The sequence below is a fragment of the Enhydra lutris genome, unplaced genomic scaffold (assembly GCF_002288905.1).
Source record: "Enhydra lutris kenyoni isolate GAN:26980312 unplaced genomic scaffold, ASM228890v2 scaffoldscaffold12, whole genome shotgun sequence".
NCBI classification, from domain to species: domain Eukaryota; kingdom Metazoa; phylum Chordata; class Mammalia; order Carnivora; family Mustelidae; genus Enhydra; species Enhydra lutris.
In genome coordinates, this window is record NW_019154096.1 from 19324057 (window position 1) to 19347468 (window position 23412).

The window sequence follows — 23412 nt, forward strand, 5'->3', positions numbered from 1 at the left end:
AACAACAGGAAAAATTAAAAAAGAAGGTAAGAAACTATTCCAGTAGGATGATTACAACATTCAAAATGTCCCTGGGATTTCTTCTTTGCTTACAAGATTCTTCCTCTTTTTCCTGCCTACCCTGCCTTTCCATAAAACTTGGAAAACAGAAAGCAAAACCCCTCAACTGTTGTAAATCATGCAATTAAAGTTGATTACTGATCAAAATGAACATTGGATCTCTGTTCAGAGTTAAATCTGACTTATTACCTATTGTTAAACAAACTGTATGAGAGAGAAAAAAATTAGCGTTTTGTTAGTTTTTCATCTTTACCACTAATTTTTCCTTCATATCAAAGACTTGGCATTTCTCATATGTAATAGTTACATTCTTAGAGAAGTAAAGAGAACTGACTTAATATTTCAAAAAGATTTAAAGAACCAAGCATGCTGCTGTTAATATTTGCTAACATTCATCGAACACTTACCGTATTCCACAATTATGGTAAATACATTACATATGTTTTCATGTGATCTTTGTAACAACTCCCAAAAATATATATTATCATTAACATTATTTTACAGAGGAGAAAATATAATTTTTGAGAGACAGTACACTATGCCATAGTCATGCAACAGCCAAGATTTGGACCTTGATTGAACCCAGGCATCTGGTCACAGAGCTCTAATTCCTTAGATGGGTAGTCAGTTCTATGATTATTAGATTGTTTTCCCCTCCATTGCTAATGATAGTGCCTTATCTCCATCAATTTGTAGCACAAAGGCTACATTCTATCATTCTATCTCTGTTCAGTTCTTTTACCCAGAATAATTATTAGCAAAGCATTTTATTTTGTCTCAAAAACTTGCTATTTAAAATTTCTTATGAATTTGGTTAATACAACATTGAGTCATCCTGGTTCTTATGTTTTAGAGCCAGATTGAGATAGATCACAAGAGCTATGCCCAGATTAAAAATGTTTTGCTGGAGTGCCTGGGTGGCTCAGTGGGTTAAAGCCTCTGCCTTCGGCTCAGGTCATGATCTTGGGGTCCTGGAATCAAGTGCCGCATCAGCCTCTCTGCTCAGCAGAAAGCCTGCTTCCCCCCCTCTTTCTGCCTGCCTCTCTGCCTACTTGTGATTTCTCTCTCTGTGTGTCAAATAAATAAAATCTTTAAAAAAATAAAATAAAAATGTTTTGTTGAGCTTTAAAGTCATTGTTTCATATGTGATAGATGTTTCTTCTCCTCTTCTTCTTTTGCATGGATTAAGCATTGCAGTCAAGTTACTGTAGTTTCACTTTCTTCTTTTTTGAATCTAAGCAGAACAAATGTGAGAAGGTCTTTTAAGTATGACCCCAAAGTTAAGTATGTAATTTTGTTTCTGGCATGTTAGCTGTCATTTGGGGCTGCTCTAAGCAATTACAATAAACTTAGTGTTTTGTTTGTTTTTTGTTGGGGGGGATTTATTTTATTTTTTACCAAAATATAATCAAGGAAAAACATTGTTGAGTCTATCAGTGTAGGTTACTTATTATTCTTTATAATTGATGGCTCTGCATAGCTGTTGACTACATATATGCTTTATGGCCATGGTATGAAAAGTTGTCTGTTTACATTCATCTCAGTTTGTTCTAGTGGTTTTCAAACTTTCTTGCCCATTAGAACAGCGGGGGAGTTACAAAAAATTCACATGCACTGAACATGGCACCGATGCCAGTTCAATCAGGATCTTGGAAGTGGAGGAGGGTGTGAGAACTGGACCTCAGCATTTTGTTTCTTAGTATCCTAGGATCCTCTAACGTGGAACCAAGTTTGAGATCCAGTGTTAAGGACACGTGGGTTTTCAAACTTGAGTGTGTCACGGGAATCACCTGGAAGGCTTGTTAAAACAGATTCTAGGCTTCAGCTTTGGATTTGCCCAGTAACTGGAGAATGTACATTTCTTTTAAAAATTTTTTTTTAATTTTATTTTTTTATTATCTTTTTTATTGTGTTATGTTAGTAACCATGCATCATTAGTTTTTGATGTAGTGCTCCAAGAATCATCGTTTACCTATAACACCCAGTGTGCTCAATGTAATATGTGCCCTCCTTAATACCCACCACCAGGCTAACCCATCCCCCCCAACCCGTCTCCCCTCTAAAACCTTCAGTTGGTTTCTTGGAGTCCATTTCTGTCTCAAAGTTCTAGAGGCTTGGAAGTCCAATATCAAGGCACAAGCAGATTCGGTGTCTAGTGTGAACTGCTTCCTAACTCATAGATGGATTGTGTCCTCACGTGGCAGAAAAAGTGCTAGGTAGCTCTCTGGGGTGTTTTATTTATTTATTTATTTATTCATTTTTTAGGGTGGGGGAGGAGTAAAGGAAGAGGGGGAGAGAAAACTCTAAGCAGGTTCCACACTCAGCACAGGATCCGAGGTGGGGCTCAATCTCATGACCCTGAGATCATGACCCTAATATCATGACTTGAGCAGAAATCAAGGGTGGGACACTTAATGTGCTAAGCCACCCAGTCACTCTCCTTGGGGTGTCTTTTATAAAAACACTAATGTCATTCATGAGGTCTTCACCTTTATGATGTAATTACCTCCCAAAGGCCCCACATCCTTATATCATCACACGGGGCAGGGGTAGGATGTCAACATATGAATTTGGTGGGTGGTCCATAGCTACTCAGTTCATTAATTAATTTTAGGATTTCTTTTGAAGAGATGGACATTTTATTTGTAATAATATAATATAAATAAAAATCAGAGTTTCCTTCTTTGGATTTGGTGTATTACTTTTGCCTGAAATTCATACTTTTCCCTTGGCTTAAGTTACTCCCAGTGGCACAGATCTGTGATAGAGAAATATGCATATGATATGTGAGAAACAGCTAGCACAGCAAATCGGTGAGCAAGTGGTGGGGAAAGGAGATTGTGTTGGTTTGATAACTGCTCAGCTTGGAATGGTTGTGTCACATTGGGCAAGTTCTTAAATCATGTTGTATCTTCAGCAGAGACATTTGAAAAACAGAGATAAAAATGGCAACGACCAAATCGGTTGTTGCAAAAATTAAATTCTTTAATCAATGTCAAACATTTAGAGGAATATAAGATAATAATTGTGCAATACATGCTATTTATAATTATATCTAGAAAACCCAATTGTTGGTCTCTTAATAAAGGTTAAGCTTCCTGCCCTCTAATAGCTTCTTGAAGTCATGTCTTAAGGCAGGAGGGAATGATAGCCTTTCTGTTGGTTTATATTTTGCCATGCATCCCTATGTTTTTCTTGTCCACTGATGTACTTGACAGGAATTGTACTTATAATCCAGAGTTCTCAAAATCTTGCCTGAAATGTTCTTGGACTGCATTCCTTTAAGTATATAATGTGTTGGTTTAAGAAAAAAAAAAATAGCTCTTTCTAAGGCAACTGGGACTAAGGGAATGTTAGAATTCAAGGGACTCTCACATCATACTTATCTGTTCTTTCCATACATCTACATCTGCTTCATTCTTCTTAGCAGACTGGCTTTCTCTGGGTCGGCAGTTTCATGACAGAGGGTAGGTGGTTACCCAGGACTCTAGAGTTTACATGCTATAATCTGGACATATGGTGTAGCCATAATTATGTCTCTTTTCCTAATTCCAAATTCTCAGAGAACGCACTCTGACTGGCACAGGTGGGTCAGGAGTCCAATCAACTGGGTCAGGAGATGGTCACATTGGGGAGGGCAGAAAAAGCTGCTTTAAAAACCACCCTTAAGGGGGCGCCTGTGTGGCTCAGTGGGTTAAGCTGCTGCCTTCGGCTCAGGTCATGATCTCAGGGTCCTGGGATCGAGTCCCACATCGGGCTCTCTGCTCAGCAGGGAGCCTGCTTCCCTCTCTCTCTCTGCCTGCCTCTCTCTCTACTTGTGATCTCTGTCTGTCAAATAAATAAAATCTTTAAAAAAAAAAAACAAAAACAAACAAACAAAAAACACCCTTAAGGAATTGTGAGGGAAGGTAAAATTAAGGCAGCTGTTTTGAGCTTAGCGAATAATACGAAAGTACTCTACTACCTTTATATAAGAATTACCACCAGGTTCTGATACAATAGATCTTCTCATGATAAGTGCTGGGAAATCTTAGCTTAAAGTAGCTAAGAACATATAATTTATTCTGAGTCAGACTGAATTTCTTCTGATAAGTTCTGGTTATCTTCTGTTTGCCTTAAACTCTTCTTATTTTTTGTTATGTCATTAAAAAAAAAAAAACAGGGCCCCCATGGTACCATTTGTAGAAAATTCATATTTTATGTACATGTGTTTATTCAAAGTTTACTTTAAATTCTATGTCTTTATCAACAGCAATGCTTTGGAGGTTTTGATCCAATACAATTGACAGCATGCCCACTGTTAGTTACTTCTGTAATGTTTAATAATTCCTCAGTCTCATTCTAAATGCATTTTTTTTTAATTTGCATGACTCTCCTCTTTCTGCCTATATCTTGATTTTCAGTGTTTTCTGGTAGCTATTTCTGGGTTGGGACTAAGCTTGTATTATAGGATAAATATTTGGAATTATTTTTGGTAGGAAGGGGAGTTGTTTGTTTCATGACTTTTCTGTGTGGATATAGGTGAGAACGAGATAAGACACTCAAAGTAGGTAATTAAACACTTAAATGGAGGGGTTATTTACACAGGTAGGAAAAAAAAAAAAAAAAACCAAGAGATAGTATAGAACCTGCTGGCAAAGAGAGCCATTATTACTTCCAGAGATGATGTGGCAAGAGGAGGGAAGAATTACCGCAACTGGAGAGAAGACTTTGTGAAGAGGGCCACGTGATCCCAGTGACCTGGCAGGAAGGGAGTTAGGAGGAAGAGCAGACTCTACTTCCCTCCTTCATGGTGATCTCATGCTAGTGTGACCATTGCAACCAAGTGAAACCTGGGGAGTAGGTGAGTCTGTTGATGCAGTTCATACAGGTCAGCTTTCCCAGGGGAACAAACAGAGTGGAGAAGGGTGAAATTATCAAGGGGGGGGGCACATTAAATATACTCTGCCCAAGGTCTAGTAAAAACCTATTGGGTTGGGGTGCCTGGGTGGCTCAGTGGGTTAAGCCTCTGCCTTCAGCTCAGGTCATGATCCCAGGGTCCTGGGATCGAGCCCCGCTTTGGGCTCTCTGCTCAGCGGGGAGCCTGCTTCATCTTCTCTCTCTGCCTGCCTCTCTGCCTACTTGTGATCTCTCTCTCTGTCAAATAAATAAATAAAATCTTTAAAAAAAAAACCCCAAAACCTACTGGGTCCTTCTCACTTGTCCCTCGCTCCCTCATGAAGTTGGCAGAAATGTGGGTTATGGTATGTGGAACCTACACAGACAGATATTAGCTTTATTTGATAAATTACACAACTATATGTGATAATCTTTAATTTACTATGTTAATTTCAGGCATTGGAATCTTCAGGTCTAGGATCTGCCCAATTCAGAACTTTCTGGATACATTTCATGGAATGGTCCTTTTAACTTCAGGAGGTACACAGTGGGCAAAAGGAGAGACTGAATCTGCCTTCTGTGCTCCTCCATTGTCAGAGAACACTGCAATTCTGGATCTTCAGATTAGTCTGAAGACTTGGTGACTCTTCTCCTGTGCTGACTGCTCTCCGTCACCATTCTTTGCTAAGGTAATAGAAGGGTCATTGAAAATTTTCTTGTTTCTCCTTGGTGAGAAGATTCGTTTCTTTTTGGAGTTTAAGCTGAAAACAGATCTACATTATGAGGCACATGGCACTTTCTGAGTAGTGCAGAAGGCAGGGATGTTGCTATTTAACCAATTCTAGCCCATAGTTTCTTTTTTTTTTCTAAAAATTTTATTTATTTATTCGTCAGAAAGAGAGAGAGACAGAGGGTAATGAGTACATAAGCAAGTAAATAGTAAATTAAAGCAAGGGGAGTGGCAGGCAGAGGGAGAAACAGGCTCCCTGTTGAGCAAGGAGCCTAATGTGGGGCTCCATCCCAAGACCCTGGGACCATGATTTGAGCCAAAGGCAGATGCTTAACCAACTGAGTCACCCAGGCATCCCAAGCCCATAATGTTGCTATGTAATGAACACTCTTCAACATCCACTCCCTACTCCTTCCACCTTACCCTAAGAAGCTGATCAAGGGAAGCTTTACGTAATCATTGTTATGCTAAATACTCTTAGAGCCATGCAAGCGTTTTCAACACAGCTTCTACCTTGCTGGGTTCAGATTGACCATGAGATACTAGGACCAGGAGTGTCCTAGTGTTTATTGCTTCAGTTTATAATTGAATTATGACCTCCAGTTATGGACATAATGACCACCTGAAGAATCATTTCAGGGGTCCCTGGGAAGGGTGGATGGCTACATATATCTAGGAATTATAAGTGGCATATTCTACTCTATAAACTTCACTTGTTTGGTTATTAATTGTTGGCCACTGACTTTATAGTGATAGGAAAAACTCGTGCTGCATGTTGACCTTGTTCTCTCTAGAAGAAAAAGAGCACATTCTTCATCATAAGACCAAGACTCAATTTTTCATAGTCTGCTGATCTTGAGTTGTTTCAGGTCGTTTCCTATTCCCACTTAGTGAATTAAATATAAAGAAAAGAAGTAACCTGCAATTTTTTAATGAATATATATGCCAAAAGAGGGAGAATCAGGCTGTTAAATATTAATTTAATCAATATTAAAATTCTATATTAGTAAATTTCCAGCAATATGAAAGTCCATTATTTTTAAACGACCACAGATTTTTTAAAAAATTAGCACTTATGTTGTCATTATATATTTTCCCCTTAAAAATTCATTGTGATAATCTGTGATCTCTTTTCAATCCCATTCCTCTCCTTGCTTACCCTCTGTTCATGACCTACATGTATACAGTTTCAAGAATGGCATGTTTTACACCTTAAAATTAGGGAAGTGATGCCATACTCCATTCATTCTTTGCAAGTTGTTTGTCCTTTCCTTTCCTTCCCTTCCCTTCCCTTTCCTTCCTATCCTTTCCTCCCTCCCTCCCTCCCTTCCTCCCTTCCCTCCTTCCTCCCTTCCCTCCTCTTTCTTTCTTTCTTTCTTTCTTTCTCTTTTTTTCTTTCTTTCTTTCTTTCTTTCTTTCTCTTTTTTTCTTTCTTTCTTTCTTTCTTTCTTTCTTTCTCTTTTTTTCTTTCTTTCTTTCTTTCTTTCTTTCTTTCTTTCTTTCTTTCTTTCTTCCTTTCTTTTCTTCTTTCTTTCTTTCTTTTTCTTTTTTTTTCCTTCTCAAGATTAAGCTTTTAAAATCAATCCATGTTCCTACATGTAGCTCTAAGTCAAGCATTTGACTTAGCAAAGTGTTCCACATCTTGAACTCCCCAAAAGATTTCCTTATAGGTTTTTCTGTTAATACTCTTCCCATCCACCCACCCAGAACAATCACTTTCTGACTTCTATTACTATGTATTTTTTTTTTCTATTTTATGAATACTAGTGAACTATATAGTATATATTCTTGGGTGTCTGCTTCTTAGGCTATAAACATTTTTGAGATTCATCTGTGTTATCACATCGCTTCTCGGCCTTTTGGCTAAGATCAAGTGTAGCATCTGTGTTATCACATTTTCTTTATATTCAGTCTCTTGTTTTTTTTTTTTTTTCATTCTCTTGTTGATGGACATTTGGGTTGTTATTAGCTTGAGGCTATCATGGCCATTTTTATTTGATTATCAGTGTGTTGTTGATTTGTAGAATTATTTATATATTTTGGATGAAACATTCTCACACATATGTGAAGAAAATATTTTTCTCATGTAGTTTCTATGTATTTTCTAGCATGCTTCTTGATGAACAGATTTTTAAAAACGCAGTTTGATTTATGTATATTTTAAAAATTTTAAATATTTACTTCTTTATTAGAGAGAGAGCACGCATGTGTGAGTTCAAGTGTGGGGAGGGGCAGAAGGAGAGGGAGAGAAATCCTCAAGCAGGTCCCCTGCTGAGCACAGAGCTGCACCATGGGCTCAATCCCAGGATCCTGAGGTTATGACTTGAGCCAAAAATCAAGAACTGGATGGTTAAGTGACTGAACCACCAAGTTGCTCCTTTTTTTTTTTTTTTTTAAATTAACATTTTTTTGAGATTTGAGTTTGTTCTAAGAAATCTTTGCTGGCATATGAGTACTTTATTGTCCTTGTAAAGTTAGTAGACTTTGTAATGAGTAAACTGTATTTTATTCTTGATCTCAATAATCTGTTTCTTAATTTCAATTTAACTAATTTAGCTAGAGGTTTGGGAATTTTATTAATTTTACCAAAACACTGTTATTGACTTCATTGACTTTTCTCCATTATTTATTTTGGTACTTAAATAATTCATTTCCACTACTTCCTTTGTCTTACTTTGGTTTTTATTTGCTTCTCTCTAGTTTCTTGTAGTAGGAGCATAGTAAATACTTACTATTTGGTCTTTTCTAATTTTAAAATATGTAAGTATTTTAAAGCTATGTATTTTCCTCTAAGTATGTTAACTGTATTCCATGAATTTTATGAATCATTTTATTATTATTCTATTAAAACATTTTAAAAATTGAATTTAATTTAATTTTGTGTGTGTGTGTGTGTTCCAAAATTCATTGTTTATGCACCACACCCAGTGCTCCATGCAATATATCCCCTCCTTAATACCCACCACCAGGCTCACCCAATCTGGCCCCCTCCCCTCCAAAACCCTTAGTTTGTTTTTCAGAGTCCACAGTCTCTCATGGTTTGTCTCCCCCTCCGATTTCCCTAAGTCACTTCTCCTCTCCATCTCCCAATGTCCTCCGTGTTATAAATTTTATGTATTCTTCTTTTATCTATGAATTATTTAGAGGGCAGTGGTTTAATTTCCTAATATTTGAGATTGTCTAGATACTGTTATTGATATCTAATTTAATACAGTTGTGATCAGAGAATTGACACTATACAATTTCAATATCTTGATAATTATAGATGAATATATAATTTACCATGGTGAATGTTCGTGAGTATTGAAAGCAGTATGCTTCAGTACTATGGCTAATCATTTTTCATTGAGCAGGCAGTGGCTCTCTAGTCTATTAAAGTCTTGAAAGCCTAATAGACATTTTTCTTGGCTTACTTACCCTGACCTCAGCATTTTATGGCAAAAACCTTGGATTTCCTCAATAAATTTCTCTAATATCTCTTACCTGTCCTGGGCCTCTTAAAGTTCAATATCCTTCAACTCTATTGTCCCGTGTTCTCTTGCTGCTGGGGGAAACCTGCATTTGAAAGAAACTCTACATATCTCTGGGGAATGCCTTTCAGTTCTCCACCTTCACCTCTACTTTTAAAAAACAGCTTTACTGAGATACAATTGACATATACTAAGAAGCACATTTTTGGAATATATAATTTGATGTTTTGCTTTATGCATATGGGGGTAAAACCATTACCATCACCACAATCGAAATAATAAACATATCTATCACTTCAAAGTTTTCCTTGTACTGTTTTTTCCTATCTTATGCCCTTCCCTGCCTCTTTATGACTGTGCATGGCTATTGACTTACTTTTATCACTAGATATTAGCTTATGCTTTAGAGAGATTTATATACATTCAAAAATATGTACTTTTTTTATTTCTTGGGTCTAGCTTCTTTCAGTCAACAAAGGTATTTTAAGATTTACCCATGTTATTATGTGTAGGCATAATTCTTTCTTTTTAATTGTTGATAGTATATAAATTGGAATATTAATTGTATGTTGTATGGAAACATATGGAAACACCAAAATTTGCTTCAGTTGTATACCAATGACAAAATTTGTTTATACATTCATCTGTTGTTGGAAATTTGGGTTGTTTCCAGTTTTTGGCTAGCATAAATAAATCTGCTCTGAATATTTGTATGCATATCTTTCATATCTTTGTGTTGGCACTTTCTTGGATAGAGATATACACACACACATATGCTGGAGTCATTTGGTGGGTGTTTAGCTTTTTCTTTTTTTTGGGTGCTTTTAAGAAACTGCCAAATTGTTTTCCAGAGAGGTTGTACCATTTTACATTTTCACCATCAGTGTATGAGATTTCCTGCTTTCCCATATTCTCAATAAATGTAGTATGATCAGTCTTTTTAATTTTAGCTAATTTAATAGATTTGTAGTTATATCTCACTGTGACTTGAATGTGCATTTCCCTAAAGACTAATAATGTTGGCCATCTTTTCATGTGCTTATTTGTTTACTTTTCTTTTTCTTTTGGTAAAGTATTATTCATCTTATTATTCTGCTCATTATCTTATTATTGAGTTTTACAGATTGTTATATATTCTGGAAAAATTAATTTAGCAGATACATGATTTGAAAATATTTTCTTCAAATCTGTGTCTTATCCTTTCTTTCTCTTAAAAGTATTCTTAAGAATCGTTCTTAATTTTGATGTTCAATTTTCCTTTATGGCTTTTATTTCTGTTGTTATATATAAGAAATTTTAACCTACTGAAAGGTCAATGATTTTCTCCAATATTTTCTTTTAGAAATGTTATAGTTTGGGGTATTAAATGCAGGTCAATGACTGATTTTAAATTTACTTTTGTATTTGGTGTGAGATATGGATTGAAGTTTATATCTTTGCATATGGAAATCCAACTCTTCTAGCACCGTATATTGAAAAGATAATCTTCTCTCCTCTTAATTACCTTAGTACCTCTAACAAACATCATTTGACCCTATATGTGTAAGTCCATTTCTGGGCTTTCTATTCTGTTTCACTTATTTCTTTCTCCATCTTTTTGTTGTTACCATGTTGACTTGATTACTATAGATTTATGGTAAGTCTTGAAAGTGAGTAGTTTAAGCCTTTAAACTTTGTTTTATATTTTGTGTTTGTATTTCCATGGTTATTTCAGTTATTCTGAGTCCTCTGCATTTGCATGTGAATTTTAGAATTGGCTACTAATTTTCTGGGGAGCAAAAACCCAACTGGAATGTTGACCAGGATTTAATTGTATCTGTGGATTGGTATGTAGAGAATTGATGTCTGAACAATATCGAATATTCTGATCTATGAAAACATTGTAACATTATATTTCTCTATGTCTTCTTTAATTTTTCTTAGAAATGTTCTACAATTTTCAGTGTACAGGTCTTGTACGTTTTATAAGATTTATCTTTATTTTTTCAATAATTTTTGATCTGATTGTAAATGACAACATTTTCCACACTTTGATTTCTAATTGTTTATCTTCAGTTATAGGAATAAAATAGATTTTCACATATTGTTCTTGCATCCTCTCACATTGCTATAATCACTTATTATTTCTTACTGTTTTGTTATAGATTCTTTATAGTTTTCTTTTTTTTTTTTAAAGATTTTATTTATTTATTTGACAGACAGAGATCACAAGTAGGTAGAGAGGCAGGCAGAGAGAGAGAGAGGAGGAAGCAGGCTCCCTGCAGAGCAGAGAGCCCCATGTGGGGCTCGATCCCAGGACCCTGGGATCATGACCTGAGCCGAAGGCAGAGGCTTTAACCCACTGAGCCACCCAGGCGCCCCAGATTCTTTAGTTTTCTAAACATGATAATTTTGTAGGCTAATAAATTTTACTTTAAAAAATTGTGGTAAAGTTGGTGTATAACATATTTGTTTTAGGTGTACGACATACAAATTTGATTTCTGTACACACTATAGTGGTGACTACAGTAAATATGGTTACCATCCACCACTGTACAATTGACTCCCTTCATCCTTTTTGGCCACCTCATAATACCCTCTGATAACCACCATTCTGTCCTTCCTATCTATGAGTTTTGTTTTGTTTTGGTTGTTTTGTTTTTTAGATTCCACATATAAGTAAAATCAGTTGGTATTAGTTTTTCTGATTTATTTCACTTAGCAAATATTCTCAAGGTTCATTTATGCTGTCACAAATGGCAAGATTTCCTTCTTTTTATGGTCAAATAATATTCATATATATATATGAATATTATTTGAGATATATATATCTCACATCTTCTCTAACCATTCATCCACTGGTGGACACAAATTGTTTCCATATCTTGGCTATTGTAAATAATGCTGTAATAAACATAGGGGTGTTTTATTTTTCACTGGATAAATATTGAGAAGTGGAATTGCTAGATCATATAATAGTTCTCTTTTTAATTTTTTGAGGAGCCTCCATACTGCCACTCCAACATAGTGGCTGTGTTGATTTTACATGCCCACCAACAATGTACAGGGTTTCTTTTTCTCCACATTCTCTCTAACATTTGTTACTGCTGATCTTTTTGATAATAGCCATCCTAAAGCGTGTGAGATAATATCTCACTGTGGTTTTGATTTGCATTTCTCTAAAGATTAGTGGTGTTGAATCTTTTCATGTGCCTGTTGTCCATCCGTATGTCTTCTTTGGGAAAATGTCTACTTAGATCCTCTGCCCAGCTTTTAATCTGATTTTTTTTCTGTTGAATTGAGTTTTTTATATATTTTGGATATTAAACACAATATTGGGTTTGGATATATGATTTACAGATATTTTTTCTCATTCAGAAGGTGGCCTTTTCATTTTCTTGATGATTTCTTTTCCTATGCAGAAGCCTTTTATTTTGATTTAGTCCCACTTGTTTATTTTTGCTTATGTTGACTTTGCTTTTAGAGTCAGGTCCAGAAATTTATCTCTAATGCTGATTTAAGGAAGGTTACTGCTTATGTTTTCTTCCAGAAATTTTATGGTTTCAAGTCTTATATTCAATTCTCTTAACCATTTTGACTTAATTTTTGTGCATGGTGTAAGATAGATTCTTTTGCATGTGTCTGTCCAGTTTTCCCAACACATTTTATTGAAGAAACTATCCTTTTCTCATTGTATATTCTTGGTTTCTTTGCCAGTAATTACTGGACTATATGTGTATGGATTTATTTCTAGGCTCTCTATTCTGTTCCATTGAGCTATGTGTTCAGTTTTGTGCCAATGCCATACTGTTTTGATTATGATAGCTATGTGGTATAGTTTGAAATCTGAGAGTGTCTATAACTCCGCCTTTGTTCTTCTTAAGATTGTTTGACTATCCAGTGTCTTTTGTGGAAATCAGGAAATACCTTGTGACAAACTAAAATGGCAACACAATTCAAAATCTATGGAGTTCAGCAAAAACCCAACAGATAAATTCATAATAATTTAGGTCTACTTCAAGAAACAAACAAACAAACACACAAACAAAAACTATCAATTAAGCAATCTAATTTTACACCTAAAGGAATTAGAAAAAGACCCCCCACCCCCCCAAAAAAGCCCAAAGTTAGTAGAAGGAAGGAAATAATAAAGATTAGAGGGGAAATAAATGAAATAGAGACTAAAAATATAATATAGGAGAGCTTTTTTTGAAAAACAAAACAAAAAAAAAAACCAAAAAACAAAAAACAAGATTGACAAATCTTTAGCTAGAGTCACCAAAAAAAGAAAAAAAAAAAAAAAAGGGAAGGGAGAAGGTTAAAATAAACAAAATCAGAAAAGACAAAGGAGATAACAAAGGAGGTCTATTATGACTGATTCTACAGAAATATAAAGGATCATAAGGGGCCAATATGAACAATTATATACCAACAAATTGGACAACACAGAAGAAATAGATAAATACATAGAAACATAATCTTCCAAGACTGAATCATGAAAAACTAGAATATCTGAATAGACTGTTACTAGTAAGGAGATTGAATGAGTAATCAAAAACTTCCTCAAAACAGAAATCCAGGACTAGATAACTTCATTGGTGAATTCTATCAAAAATTCAAAGTTGATTCAATATATATCCTTTTCAAACTCTTCCAAAACTTTGGAGGGGAAGGAACACTTTCAAACTCATTTTATGAGGCCAGCATTACACTGATAACCTAACCAGACAAGAACTTCACCCAAACAACAACAGTAAAAATGAATGAAAATGAAAAACAGAAAAGAAAATTACAATCCAATATCCCTGATGTACATAAATGAAGGAATTCTCAATCGGGTATTAACAAACTGAATTTAATAATTTAATAATAAATGAAAAGGATCATACACCATGATCAAATGTAATTTACTTCAGGTATTCAAGGATGGTCCAACATTCACAAATAAATCAGTATCATATACCACATTAACCAAAGGGAATGATAAAAATCACATGATCATCTCAATACATGCAGGAAAAGCATTTGGCAAAATCGAACACACTTTTTGGTAGGAACTCTCTAAAAAATGTGTAGAGGAAATGTACTTCAACATAATAAAGGTCATATACAATACACCCACTGCTAATGCCATACTCAATGATGAAAAGCTGAATGGTCTTTCTCTAAAATCAGAAACAAAGCAAGGATGCCCACTCTCACCACTTTTATTCAACACCATATTGGAAGTACTAGCCACAGTAATTAGGAAAAAAACAAACAAAACAAAATAAAAAAACGGAAAAGAAATGCTGTCCAGATTGGAAAGGAAGAAGTAAAACTGTCAATTTTTATAGATGAAATGACACTATATATAGAAAACTCTAAAGCGTCCCATCAAAAAAGCAATCAGAACTAATAAATGAATCCAATAAAGTTGCAAGATACAAAATGAATACATAGAAATCTGTCACATCTCTATACAGTAACAACAAACTATCAGAAAGAGAAATTAATAAAACAATCTCATTTATAATTGCATTAAAAAGAATAAAATGCTTAAAAATAAATTTAACCAAGGAAGTGAAATACCTGGGCACTAAAAACTATAAGACACCGATGAAAGAAATTGAAGACACGAAATAATAGAAAGATATCTTATGCTCATGCATTGGAAGAATTAACATTGTTAAAAAGCCTGTAAGCAATCTATAAGCTACATATTTAATGCAATCCATATCAAACTTCTCATGACATTTTTCACATAACTAGAAAAAACACATTTTATATTTACATCTTCCTTTCAAGCTCAATGAAATTTATTGTTTTTTCTTTGTTTATTGCTTTGGTTAGAAACTTCTGTGCATGGTACATAGAAATAGTGAGAGTGGACATTTTTGCTTGGTACTTCATATAATGGAAAGCATTCAGTCATTCACCATTAAGTATGATATTAAGATATGTTTTTCATAATTTCCTTATATTAGGTCAAGAAAGTTTTCTTCTATACAGTTTGTTGAAAGTTTTTAAAATGAATTTACATTGAATTTGTCACAGGGTTTTTATGCACATATTGAGAAAATCATTATTTGTTTTTAGTTTTTGCATATTATAAAGTTTTACCTTGCTTGATTCTCAAGTATTTAAACAATCTTTTACTTGTGGGGTAAAACCCACTTTGTCATTAGGTATTATATTTTTAGATACTTTTAGGTTCTGTTTGTTATTATTTTGTTGAGAAATTCTGCATCTAATCATGTGGTCTGTTGTTTTCTCTCAATGCCTTTTTACTGGTTTTGATATTAGATTAATTGTGACCATATAAAATTAATAGGGTAGTCTTTCTTTCACTTCAGTATTCTGTATTTGATTGTATAGAATTGGAATTGATTCCTCCTTAAGGAATATTTGGTAGAATATGTCAGTGAAATTTTTGCTCTCAAGTTTTTGTAGATGAAAGGTTTTTATTTATAAGTTTTATTTCTTTCCAGTTTATCTAGTCTGGATACTTTAAAGATTTTTCTTCATTTAATTTTTTTTGTAACTCATTCTAAGTAATGCTTTTATGATATGCCTTGTGTGATTTTCTTCATATTTGTGATATTTGGAATTTATTGAATTCTTTAGATATTTGGGTTTATGGTTTTCATCAAATATGGAAAATTTTAACCCATTATTTGTTGGAGATTATTTCTTTTCCTTCCCCTCCTTTTTCTTTTCCATTCAGGATTTCAATTACTCATATATTATGATGCTTGCAAAAGTTATCCCACAATACACTAATGATATGTTTATTTTTAAAAGTCTTTAATCTGTTTCATTTTTGGATATTTTGTTATATTCTGATCCTAAAGAACTTTGGGAGATTGTATTATTATTTTCACTAACATGAAGAAGATACAGAACTCAGTTTGTGCCTATTTATTTGCTTTTGTTAGGTCCTGTGTTATCAGTTAATTTAAATTTAATACATCAGGAAAGAAGTTATCACAGAAAGAGCCCACTAATTCAACAATTATATATTGAATGGTGTGTGTGAAGCATTAGGACAGGTGATTTGTGATATGCAAAATGTATAATGCGATCATCCTTGCTGTCTAGGAACTTATATTTAAGAAGGGGAAAAATAAATATAAGTTATATCTCAGAGAAATAAGAAACCGAATGCTAAGATATCCTTTACGATTTCTGAGCTCTTTGGTATATATGCCCTGCATAATCCCCAGAATTATTAAATTAATAGATTTTGTTCTCATGATTAGGTTATATTATACGAAACAGTTGACCTTAAGATAGAGTGATTATCCAGGTGGGCTTGACCTAGTCATTTGAACCCTTTAAAAGCAGATAGTGTTCTCCAAGTGGTAAAAGTACAGATAGAGATAATAGAAGAGTGAGATGAATTCCACATGAAGGAGAATCTCTGTTGTTGAGATGGAGGGAGCTATGTATGGTACAAGGACTTGAATGCACCCTCAAGGACCTAAGAGTATTCCTAACAGCCAGTGAGAAAATGGGGATTTCAGTACTAAAACTCAAGGAACTGAATTCTACCAATAACATGAAGGTGCTTGAAAGTCGATCCTGAGCTCCAGATGACATCTTGATTGCACTCTGAGCAGAGAACCCAGCCACACTCTGCTAGGCTTCTGATCTATAGAACAGTGACATGTAAATAGTGTTTTGAGCTTCTAAGGCTGTGGTCTTTTGCAGGCAGTATCTGATGAATGTCATGTGAAATCAAAACTTTTGGCGAGGGATAATCAGAAAAGCCATTATGGTGTGTATGAAAATGAGTGGTAATTGAGATTGGCAGGGGATTAGGAAATACAGAAAGTAAAATCTAGGCAAATTGACTAGCATAGTAACAGAGTGATAAAAATGAAAATACATTTTTGAACAAATAATCCAATCAAGAAATGGGCAGAGGACATGAACAGACATTTCTGCAAAGAAGACATCCAGATGGTGAACAGACACATGAAAAAGTGCTCCACATCACTCGGCATCAGGGAAATACAAATCAAAACCACAATGAGATACCACCTCACACCAGTCAGAATGGCTAAAATTAACAAGTCAGGAAATGACAGATGCTGGCGAGGATGCGGAGAAAGGGGAACCCTCCTACACTGTTGGTGGGAATGCAAGCTGGTGCAACCACTCTGGAAAACAGCATGGAGGTTCCTCAAAATGTTGAAAATAGAACTACCCTATGACCCAGCAATTGCACTGCTGGGTATTTACCCTAAAGATACAAACGTAGTGATCCGAAGGGGCACGTGCACCCGAATGTTTATAGCAGCAATGTCTACAATAGCCAAACTATGGAAAGAACCTAGATGTCCATCAACAGACGAATGGATAAAGAAGATGTGGTATATATACACAATGGAATACTATGCAGCCATCAAAAGAAATGAAATCTTGCCATTTGCGACGACGTGGATGGAACTAGAGGGTATCATGCTTAGCGAAGTAAGTCAATCGGAGAAAGACAACTATCATATGATCTCCCTGATATGAGGGAGAGGAGATGCAACATGGGGGGTTAAGGGGGTAGGAGAAGAATAAATGAAACAAGATGGGATTGGGAGGGAGACAAACCATAAGTGACTCTTAATCTCACAAAACAAACTGAGGGTTAATGGGGGGAGGGGGGTTGGGGGGGTGGGATTATGGACATTGGGGAGGGTATGTGCTATGGTGAGTGCTGTGAAGTGTGTAAACCTGGCGATTCACAGACCTGTACCCCTGGGGATAAAAAGATATTATATGTTTAAAAAATAAATAAATAAATAAATAAATAAATAAATAAATAAATAAAAGAGAAAAAAAATGAAAATACATTTTTATTAGCTAGGGGAGATTTTTCACGGAACTGAAAATTGAGAAGGCTTAGAATTAAGTTTCTCAGTGTAGTCTAGGGCCAGCTATGTTAGAATTACTTAAAATATTTGCTGAAATGTAGATTTCTATGATTCCACCAGAGCAATTTAATGAGAAACTCTGATTCTGGATTTTTCAGACATCTCCAGATAATTCTTATGCTTTATTAAATTTGTTTTAGATTAAGAACTTAAAGTACCAGAGTTAAAATTGTGGAAGAATTTTTTGTTGTTGTTGTTTACATTTTTCTTTGTTAATTGCTTTCCTTGCTTTTTCTTAAATGTAGAGTTGATTTGATCAAAGGACATTGTAAAACTTTATTCTGAAGACTGTATTTTAGACAGTTTGAGGAAGAAGAAAATGAACAGGTGAAAACTGTAGTATTTCGTAATAGTAAAGTTAAATTGATAGTAGTCTAGAGAACATACTGTCTGTAGGAATGGAGAGAATGGGATGCTTCTCACCAAAGTTACAGAAGAAAGGTTAATAAGACTTGATGGGTAATTTGATGGGTAATGTGTGAGAAAAGAAAGTAAAGGAGGGGAGGGAAAATTCCTCAAGGCCCCACCTTGGTGCATTTCACGTTAGACTGTGTAGGATCAAATGGATGACAATTGGTCTTTAGAGAAATGAGGATTGTAAGTCTGGAATGCAACATAATTTTTATTATTGTAGAAACAATGAATGAGTTTGATGGATATTATTTTACTTTACTTGGTTCTTATTAGGGGAGGATTGATCTTTGCAGTGCTAATTCTATTTCTGTGTGTGTGTGTGTGTGTGTGTGTGTGTGTGTGTGTTATTTTTGCCATTGATAAACATTCAGTATTATTCTAGTATTTTCTTAGGGTTAACTTCAGAGTGTAAACTCACATTATAGATGTTGATTAACTGAAAAAAAAAAACCAATATGACTGGAATGGTACCAGTGATTATTTTTATACTAATTAAAGTATTTGAAAGAAATATCTCTTAGTCTAAAGTCAATAATTAATCAATACTGTATTACACTGATAGAGTCCTAAAGGTAAATTCTGTTTCTTATTTGCTTTCTTTACTGAAGTGAGAGAATAAATGAGAAAAGTTGTGAGTAAAATTGAAGTTATTCATCTGACATATGAATGGGTTATTTACTATTATATGAATTAACTAGAATTTCATTATATTTGTGTGTATTAGTGTAAATTTTGAAGTGATACTTCTACATTTTTAAGGAGAAACTTCTCCTTTTTGCATTATTCCTCTCTGATTAATAGAAAAATAGATTTTGTAATTCTAGACCTGGCTGGTCAGCCACCACGGTGCTTTGATTTACATTCTGCACCCCAGGAAGCTGATCTAAACAGAGCACGGCCCTTGGTTCCAAATGAGGTGTGTGTCCCAGATGCTTATGCCAGACTTATAGTCTCTGTGTAAGAGAGAGAGAGAAAAAAAAAATAAGAATGAAAGAGAAAAGAAAAGAAAAAAGCTTCCACATGGGCTGGCTACTAGAGAAAGTATTTTTGAGCTGGTTAAGTCATGATGGCCACTAGCCTGGTGCTGGAGATTCAGTCTATGTGTTTATAAGGCAAATGTTGGTGTCATAGCTCAGGGAGTGTGGAAAAGTCTGTTACTATACAAGGTAAATGCAGATTGCTTCAGAGAAAATACTTGCAGTGACACCAAATTGTCCATTAATTAAATGTGTCACTGAAGTATATACATTTATGTCTTTTTCAATCTTTTTATATTAATGGTATCTATGATGACCTTCATGGAGCTAGAAATTGGCAACAGAGTAAGTGGATAAATCCTAATATTCACACACACACAAAATCAGGACTTACTGTATTTAACATTGAGAATATTTTATGAAATATTATTTTATAAATCTCTGAAATTACTTGGTTATTTTTGCAATAATGTACTGTTTGCTTTTATTCTTCAACATTGTATCAAAATCTATCCTCTTTTTTAAATCCTCCCCTCAGGACCTTTTCAAAACCAACCTCATATTTTGTCAGTCTTATATGTAATTATTTCTGCCTTGTCTTGGTAACATTGTTCTTTACCTAGATGACTCAAATAATCTCCAACACATCTGCTCTTGACTTCCTTCTACCAGTTCTCCATACTATTGTCTTTTAAACAAAAATCAGAGCATGTTAACACTTCTGAGCTTTTCATAGATTCCCATTGCTCTTAAGATAAAGACAAAAATATTGTATTTTTTATAGGAAACATCATGAATTTCTTCTAAGCAATGTTGTTGCATGTTATACCGAATTAGCCCTCAGTGTCAGTTCTCAGACCAGGCCAGCTTGTTGGAAGTCTCATCCTTCCTTCTACCTCATGATCTATGTGTATATCTATGTGTATACTGTATGACCTGGAATCCTTTTTTTCTGGCTTCAGCCCACTAGAACCCCTAAACACATATATACATCTAGTTTAACACTATTCAAATTACATGTTTCATAGGTGAGGTAAAATGCCTTTATTACAAAGGACCTTCACCAATTCTTCCATACTAGGTTATATGCCTATGTTCCATGTGTTTATAGTACCCTGTCTTCTGAGTCTTATCACAGTTTTCAATTACATATTTACTTGTCTGGCAAGTTGATTTTTGTATGCTCTTCCAATAGACAGTATATTCCATGAAGATGGAGAGTTTCCCTGTTTTACTCAATATTTTACTAGCAGCTTTTATCTGGGATAATTAATAGTTGACAGATGAATAGATGAGTAGTTCTGGCAATTGATTACTTAGCAGTGATATAAATAAGACCTATCTCTTTTTTAAAAAGATTTTATTTATTTATTTTACAGAGAGAGAGATCACAAGTAGGCAGAGAGGTGGGCAGAGGGGGCGGGGAAGAAGGCTCCCTGCTGAGCAGAGAGCCTGACACAGGGCTCAATCGCAGGGCCCTGAGATCGTGACCTGCATTGTAGGCAGAGGCTTAATCCACTGAACCACCCAGGTGCCCCTAAATAAGACCTATCTTAATAAAATAAAATATATACAATTTTAAATCCATGATAAGTATGTACATATAAATATAGATACTGTCATGTTACCTTACATTTTAGTTCTTATTGTATCTTTATCTATGAAGTAATTATTTATGTACCTCTTTATTCCAAAATGAAACAAAATAGTTACATTTCTGTTTAAAGTTTCTTAATTGTATCATAGCACATCAGATTTATTCAACTTTCTATAAGAAATGTGAGGGCATGAATTTTTCATTTTATGATGCTGCCTTAATACACTTGGGAGTAAGTGTTCTGCCAAAGGATAAGGAAGAAAATGCAATTTGGAAATAGAAAAAAAGAAAGAAAGAAACTAGATCAGAGACAGTGGTCTCATTTTAATTTTTAGAAATACAGCTGGTAGCAGCATTTAGGGAAACTGAGGAGTTGTCTGGAGCACCCGCCTCATTTTACAGATGATATTTTGAGATGAAAATTCTAAGTGACAAGTTTACAGAGTGATCTAGTATAGAAACTAACTTCCAGGTTTAGTGCTTTTCCCACTGCACCAATTTAACAACATGAAAAAAAAATGGTAACATCACAAAAACAACCAAGACTTAATCTATTTGTGAATTCCATTATAGTAATAAAAGAATGAATTCCTGAGGAATTGCCAGCTTCATTCACATTTCATCATTGGAAAGGCCTTGGCTTAGTGGGGTAAGTAACAATATTAGTAAAGAATTAATAATAAATAAGAGTGGCAGTAGTAAAGTAATAATAGTAGTAGTAAAAGAGTTAATAAAGAATTAACTGTAACATGTAATTTCATATGTGTTTTTAAATAAGTCATTATATATTCATTGGCCTTCATCTTTCTTTTCAGACATTTGGAGTTAATGTACATAAACTAACATTCTGTTCACTACTGATCTGATTTTATTTTGTATTTTTTCCTTCTAGGATTTCATTTGAATTCCAGTTAGTTACTATATAGTTTAATATTAATTTCAGATGTAGTAGTTAGTAATTCATCACTTACATATAACATCCAGTGTTCATCAAAGTGCCTTCCTTAAACCCCATCACCCATTTAACCTATCCTCCCCTCCCCCTGGCCCACCTTCCCTCCAGCAACTCTCAGTTTTTTCTTCATAGTTGAGAGTCTGTTTATGGTTTACCTCTCTCTCAACCCCCCATGTTCAACTGTTACTTTTCTTAAATCACATATGAATGAAATCATATGGTATTGTGTCTATGACTAACTTAATTCATTTAGCATAATACTGTTTAGCTCTATCTACATTGTTGCAAAGGCAAGATTTCATTCTTTTTTATGGCTGAGTAATATTCCATCATATATATAGACCACATCTTCTTACTCCATTCATCATTCCATGGACAATTGAGCTGTTTCTATAATTTGGCATTGTTGATAATGCTCTTATAAACATTGGGGTGCATGTATCCCTTTAAATCAGCATTTTTGTTTCCTTTTGGTAAGTACCTAGTGGTACAAACTGCTGAATCATAGGGTAGTTCTATTTTTTACTTTCTGAGGAAACTCCATACTGTTTTCCAGAATAGCTGCACCAGTTTTCATTCCCAATAGTGTAAGAGGTTCCCCTTTCTCTGCATCTTCCCCAACATCTTTTTCCTGTGTTGTTAATCTTAGTGATTCTGATTCAAAAACAAAACAAAACCCAATAACAAACCTGAGGAGCCTCTCACAATGCTGTAAAGGAGCTGAAATGAGGATGATTTGGTTAAATGTAAACAGAGACCTTTATGCTTTGTTTTTAAAAAAGATTAAGGAAGAAAATGCACAAACAGTTTTCTCACTCAAATCATCACAATTAGCACTAGACAAGAACTTATGTCCATGATATTTGGGAGAAATGCCAAGTCATTTCTCATTTAAGTACGAACCTTGGCTTCAGCAGTCAGACATATTACTGTTCCTAGAAGGATGCTTTTATATGTGACTCAGAGCCATAACTTCAGATACATGTTAGATATAAAGTTTTTCCAGTTGTTTGCATATATTCCTATTATGGCAAAGATATGGCCAAACTCATTGAGCATTCACTGAGGGGAAATGTCCCCTGCAACCAGGAAATACTAACAAGTCTTGTAAAAACAAAAGCTGCTCTGTGATAGGTTACATTTTGTGCACAAATTTATAGCTATAATGGCACGTAGATTGTGAATGAATTATTACAAAACTATTTTTATATTTAGAAAACAATGATCAGAAATGAACACTTTCATAATTGAGAAACCAAGTGATGCACTATCACTTTGTGGGTAAACATAACTTGGTTAAATTAATACTGAAAACATTAATACAATTACAATAAGAGAAAATGTTTAAAAATAACCAAGTAATTTATGACTGTAGAATTCAGCCAGATGTTAGTTACCCAAATCAGCTTTAATTATTTTATTCCTCTAGTTAAATGTGACTTA